Source organism: Babylonia areolata, chromosome 3 (assembly GCF_041734735.1).
Source record: "Babylonia areolata isolate BAREFJ2019XMU chromosome 3, ASM4173473v1, whole genome shotgun sequence".
NCBI lineage: Eukaryota > Metazoa > Mollusca > Gastropoda > Neogastropoda > Buccinidae > Babylonia > Babylonia areolata.
Window position 1 is genome coordinate 26776231 of NC_134878.1, and position 5000 is coordinate 26781230.

Here is a 5000-nt window from a genome sequence, read left to right on the forward strand (position 1 = left end):
GGGGGGTTGTTGTTTTTGTTGTTGTTGTTGTTGTTTGTTGCTTTTTTTGGAGGGGTATGGAGGGGTGGAGGGATGGGGGGTTAATACGTGGTCTTCGTGTGAGTGATTTCAGTTTTAAATCTTTTTTGGGACCCCAATCGTGTGGTACAGTACAAAGTATATCGCAGAACATTTCGTGAGTAACTGTTGTATATAACTTTTTGATTACCTCTGCTGTTTCTTTGTTAGCTGTGCCATTGGATCTAACGAACGTCATCATACACTTCTGTCTTCCTCCCTTTCTTTGTTAGCTGTGACATTGGATCTAACGAACGTCATCATACACTTCTCTCTTCCTTTGTTAGGTGTGCCGTTGGGTCTAACGAACGTCATCATACACTTCTCTCTTCCTTTGTTAGGTTACCATTGGGTCTAACGAACGTCATCATACACTTCTCTCTTCCTTTGTTAGCTGTACCATTGGATCTAACGAACGTCATCATACACTTCTCTCTTCCTCCCTTTCTTTGTTAGGTGTACCATTGGATCTAACGAACGTCATCATACACTTCTCTCTTCCTTTGTTAGCTGTACCATTGGATCTAACGAACGTCATCATACACTTCTCTCTTCCTCCCTTTCTTTGTTAGGTGTGCCGTTGGGTCTAACGAACGTCATCATACACTTCTCTCTTCCTCCCTTTCTTTGTTAGCTGTGCCGCTGGGTCTAACGAACGTCATCATACACTTCTCTCTTCCTTTGTTAGGTGTGCCGTTGGGTCTAACGAACGTCATCATACACTTCTCTCTTCCTTTGTTAGGTTACCATTGGGTCTAACGAACGTCATCATACACTTCTCTCTTCCTTTGTTAGCTGTACCATTGGATCTAACGAACCTCATCATACACTTCTCTCTTCCTCCCTTTCTTTGTTAGGTGTACCATTGGCTCTAACGAACGTCATCATACACTTCTCTCTTCCTCCCTTCCTTTGTTTTTCTTTCTTCTTCTGTCTTCCCCGTTGTCTTTTTTTTTTAAGCATACAGTTTGAATTCCCAGCTTTTTTTTCTGGGAGTGTGGCTTCCTCAGTCAATTGTTCTGGGAGTGTGGCTTCCTCAGTCAATTGTCATTATTATTTGTCACGTTACTGTTTGTCACGCATGATCTGTCGTTTTTTGAAAATATCCCTTGCTCACTATTGTAAGAACAGCTGTTTATGTTCGATAATTTTTTCGATTTCATTCGTGAATAAATTTGTGAAAATGTAATCTACATGCCAGATTTTTAGCGATTATAGCTGTTTGTAGTTAGTGCTGTTTATGTTTGGTTTATAGAAAACAGTCGCTTCTAACTGCTGTAACTACTGTTATTTCTCTTCGATTTTTTTTTTTTCAAGATTAATTCTGTTTTCTTCTTGATTAAGTTTGTGAAAAAATAATTTCTGCGCAAGATTTTTTTGGGGGGAGTGTTGCTGTTTAAAAATTGCTCTTTATGAATGGTTCTGTTTGCGAACTTAACATGTCAGTATTACAGTATGTAGTATTACAGTACACACAAGCATAATAATGAATATATATATATCATATGTCCCATATCTGTATTTACAAATTGTTGAAAGGTATGAAATATTTTCCCATGAAAGCTTTAACATGTCAGTTCATAGTAACTGTTTTTTATGGGCCGGGGTATCCTTGTTGTTATTGTTTTCATTGTTTGTTTTTTGCTTTGTTTCACATATCCTTTTTCACATTAAAATGTCTTTGTCCTGTCTTTCTTTTGTTTTTTGGTTATTCATTTTTTGACAATCGATTTTGATGTGTGTGTGTTGTTGTTTTTTTGTTATGTACTAATGTACAAATTTTAAGCCAAAGAAATTAGAATGATTCCCCTGATGTGATTTCTCCTTCTCTTCGTCTCTGTGTTTCTCTGTGATTCTCTGTCTGTTTCTCTGTCTCCGTCTCTCTCTGTCTCTGTCTCTCTGTCTGTCTGTCTCTGTCTGTCTGTCTGTCTGTCTCTCTCTCTCTCTCTCTCTCTCTCTCTCTGACGCACCCTCTGTCTGTCTGTCTGCCTGTCTGTCTGTCTATCTGTTTATCTGTCTGTAAAGCTGTCTTCCTTCCTCTCTGTGAGCTTATGCGCGAGTGTGTGTGTGTGTGTGTGTGTGTGTGTGTGTGTGTGTGTGTGTGTGTGTGTGTGTGTGTGTGTGTGTGTGTGTGTGTGTGTGGTGGCGCGCGTTTGTCAAGACGCTGATGTAATACAGTCCTACATGAAGGAATACAACACAGTACAGTGCAATGCAGCACAAAGCTAAACAACACAGCACAACAGCACGCCACGCCACGCCACACAATATGACACATAACAGTTCAGTTCTGTACAAATACAGCATAATTTGATACCATACGATACAATAAAACATATATGAAAAAGACTCAGATACACTGAATTCCAATTAGGTATGACGACACAACACAGCATAACGCAACGCAACACAACACAACGCAACGCAACTGAACACAACACAAATCAACACAATACAACACAACACAACGCAACGCAACACAACACTATAAAACACAACGCAACACAACACTATAAAACACAACACAACACAACACTATACAACACAACGCAACACAGCACTATACAACACAACACAACGCAACGCCACACAGCACTATAAAACACAACACAACACTATACAACACAACGCAACACAACACTATACAACACATTGCAACACAGCACTATACAACACAACACAACACAATGCAACGCCACACAGCACTATACAACACAACACAACACAACACAACACAACACTATACAACACAACGCAACACAACACTATACAACACAACACAACACAACACTATACAACACAACGCAACACAACACTATACAACACAACACAACACAACACTATACAACACAACGCAACACAACACAACGCAGTACAACGCAACGCCATACAGCACTAAACAACACAACACAACACAACACAACACAACACAACACTATACAACACAACGCAACGCAACGCAACGCCACACAGCACTATACAACACAACATAACACAACACAACACAACACAGCACTATACAACACAACACAACACAATGCAACGCCACACAGCACTATACAACACAACACAACACAGCACTATACAACACAACACAACACAACACTATACAACACAACGCAACGCAACACAACACTATGCAACACAACGCAGTACAACGCAACGCCATACAGCACTAAACAACACAACACAACACAACACAACACAACACTATACAACACAACGCAACACAACACAACGCAACGCAACGCAACGCCACACAGCACTATACAACACAACATAACACAACACAACACAGCACAGCACTATACAACACAACACAACACAATGCAACGCCACACAGCACTATACAACACAACACAACACAACACAACACTATACAACACAACGCAACACTATACAACACAACACAACACTATACAACACAACACAACACTATACAACACAACGCAACACTATACAACACAACGCAACACAACACAACGCAACGCAACGCAACGCCACACAGCACTATACAACACAACATAACACAACACAACACAACACAACACAGGACTATACAACACAACGCAGCACAACGCAACGCCACACAGTACTAAACAACACAGCACAACACAACACAACACAACACAAACACAATCAAACGTGCGTTGGCCGGACCAAGGGAAACGAAATGGGCACAGCAGTTTGTCAGACCTCAAAGCTCCGTTTGGTTATGTCCTTGGGAAAGACACTGTGTTCCCTTCTTCATTACACCCAGATTTGAATCAGTTCCTTCGGCTTCCATTGGGTAAATTTAAAAGGGCGTAAGTTGAGAATTGGGTCCTTCCTACCTATGCCGAGTCCTAGACACAGCTGGTATCTCTTCACTGTCCTAGACACAGCTGGTATCTCTTCACTGTCCTAGACACAGCTGGTATCTCGTCACTGTCCTAGACACAGCTGGTATCTCTTCACTGTCCTAGACACACCTGGTATCTCGTTACTGTCCTAGACACAGCTGGTATCTCTTCACTGTCCTAGACACAGCTGGTATCTCGTCACTGTCCTAGACACAGCTGGGATCTCGTCACTGTCCTAGACACACCTGGTATCTCGTCACTATCCTAGACACAGCTGGTATCTCTTCACTGTCCTAGACACACCTGGTATCTCGTCACTGTCCTAGACACACCTGGTATCTCGTCACTGTCCTGGACACAGCTGGTATCTCTTCACTGTCCTAGACACAGCCGGTATCTCTTCACTGTCCTAGACACAGCTGGTATCTCGTCACGGTCCTATACACATCTGGTATCTCTTCATTGTCCTAGACACAGCTGGTATCTCTTCACTGTCCTAGACACAGCTGGTATCTCTTCACTGTGCCTAGTCCTAGACACAGCTGGTATCTCTTCACTGTCCTGAACACAGCTGGTATCTCGTTACTGTCCTAGACACACCTGGTATCTCTTCACTGTGCCTAGTCCTAGACACAGCTGGTATCTCGTCACTGTCCTAGACACACTTGGTATCTCTTCACTGTGCCTAGTCCTAGACACAGCTGGTATCTCTTCACTGTCCTAGACACAGCTGGTTTATCTTTTCACTGTACCTAGTCCTAGACATAGCTGACATCTCATCACTGTCCTAGACACAGCTGGTATCTCGTCACTGTCCTAGACACAGCTGGTATCTCGTCACTGTCCTAGACACAGCTGGTATCTCTTCACTGTCCTAGACACAGCTGGTATCTCGTCACTGTCCTAGACACAGCTGGTATCTCTTCACTGTACCTAGTCCTAGACACAGCTGACATCTCATCACTGTCCTAGACACAGCTGGTATCTCTTCACTGTCCTAGACACAGCTGGTATCTCTTCACTGTCCTAGACACACCTGGTATCTCGTCACTGTCCTAGACACAGCTGGTATCTCTTCACTGTCCTAGACACACCTGGTAT

At 42.5% G+C, this 5000-nt stretch overlaps 1 protein-coding gene across 1 annotated transcript in view; it reads left to right on the top strand.

Annotated features, from left to right (window-relative positions):
• The window catches only part of LOC143280269 (putative defense protein 3), a 10311-nt gene that overhangs the window by 4921 nt on the left and 390 nt on the right, over window positions 1-5000 (top strand). The window lies entirely within an intron of this gene.